Source organism: Gastrolobium bilobum, unplaced genomic scaffold (assembly GCF_033153095.1).
Source record: "Gastrolobium bilobum isolate Gb01-03AN ecotype WA unplaced genomic scaffold, APGP_CSIRO_Gbil_v1 utg1269, whole genome shotgun sequence".
Classification (NCBI taxonomy): Eukaryota; Viridiplantae; Streptophyta; class Magnoliopsida; order Fabales; family Fabaceae; genus Gastrolobium; species Gastrolobium bilobum.
This window is the reverse complement of record NW_026898540.1, coordinates 802,869-804,926: the sequence shown is the minus strand read 5'-3', so window position 1 is coordinate 804,926 and position 2,058 is coordinate 802,869.

Genomic DNA, 2,058 nt, shown 5'->3' with positions numbered 1-2,058 from the left:
TTTAAGTGTCTAATTGAAATGAAGGGTAAAAGATTTCTACGACATCGTTCGGAATCGAAATAAAAAAAAAGTATTTTTGTAATTTTAATATATTGTATGGTTATATTAGTCTTTATCATTATAATTTTTTAATCTTACAACTTCAAAACGACATCGTTTTGAACTTACTGAAGATAATTTTATTTTCGGTAACTAAAGAAATACTTTTCCTTTAAATGATATCCCGTTAATGAGTTTATAATTTTATAAAATACAATTACATGAATGATTTAATACGTCAAAATCTATGTATCTTCTAATTTGCTCTGAATATCAATGACTTATTATGTATCTTTTTATGATTTTTCGAACCAGTTGTCACGATATAATTTTTCAAATCTTTTTTTCTTTTTATATATGCTATAACTTTTACTTCCTTTATATATTATATTGATTGATTTTTTTCAAATATTTTTCCATATCTATAAATATAGTAATAATGAAAGATTTCTTACCGTAAATGAAAGTTTCTTTAAATCTTAGAGTAAGATACATATTACTTAATTACCATATAATCTAACTTTATATAATAAAATAGAATATATTCTTTTTAGAGTAACTTAATATTTTATTTTATTGTCTTTCATAAAATAATATATTTCATTATTAATTTTCTTTAATTTTTTTTATTTAGATTATAAATTTTTTTTTATTTTTATTTTTTTTCTTTTTCAGTAAAAATATTTTAGATTCTACCTCAATTAATTATGCATAATTTTATGATTTTAATTATTTTTTAACATTTTTCCATTTATGTTTTGGCCTAAATCATATGCATGTTTAAGGCAAATTCCACGAACCAAAACTATTTATTTATGGAGAAAGGATACTATAACAATCAATTAGTCTTACTACCAATATTACTACCAATCAGTTGATCTAACGGTTATATTTATTTTCATCTTTGTATGATTATGATTCCCCGTATTTAATACTTTATACTTTTTTCTACCCTTGTATGATTATGATTTTTCATATTTAATGCTTTCACATTAAATATGAAAAATCATAACCGTACAAAGATAGAAATAAATATAACCGTTGGATCAACATAATCGATCTAACCGTGAAATTGATTGGTAGTAACATTGACAGTAACACTAATTGATTGTTACAATATCCTATCCCATAAACAAATTTGTAAAAATATTAAATGATTACTCCGCAACGCAAGCCATATCCTTAGTAGATTTATTTTACAACATTTTTTTTTTGGTAAACTATTTTACAACATTTATTCCTCTATAACTATTTTTATTATTATTGGATCAAAATTAATTAATGATTATAAAATGACAGAGAGTCGTTGGTTTAATTTTAATCTAATAATAATAAATGAGATTGTAAGTAATTGTAAGATAAAAAAAAGTTATAAATAAAACCTCCCTCAATTTAATATCTTAAAAATTTAAAAGTTTTTAATATTATATTATTTATGCATTTAATTAAAAAATCACAATATATTTTATTAAAAAGATATAAAATTAATATTATTTAATGTGTTGTAATGCATTTAATGGCTCAATAAATTTCTATTTATCTAATTGATTCTGTCTGATCTTGATTTTTTTTTTTTTTTTTGAAATAGTCTGATCTTGATCTTTAACCACCAAACCCCTAATCCCAGTCAATGATAACGCACTGAATTTAAGGCTTTCCTTGAACCCCACTCCAGTCTTCACTGCACTCACTCCAAAGCCAAGTTTACCTTTGGAGACAGCATCATTGGTTCATTGTTTTCTACCATGTTTTCTCAGCCCTCTTTCTTATTCTTTTCTTTCCATGCAACACCTCTTCTTGCACCGTGAGTTTTAAAGATTTTCGTAGAAGCTACTTTTCAGGTAAAGATTGACCCTAGTTTAGGGTTTGGTTCCTGTGAAACATGTTTATCGGGATTTCCCGGAAATATTTGATTGGCTAGACTCTTTATTTGATGTTTTTTGAATTCAAATTAAAATCTTACGCTGATAATGCCATTGATTGTGACCTAGTGAAAGTCTTTAAAGTTGAGTGCTTTTC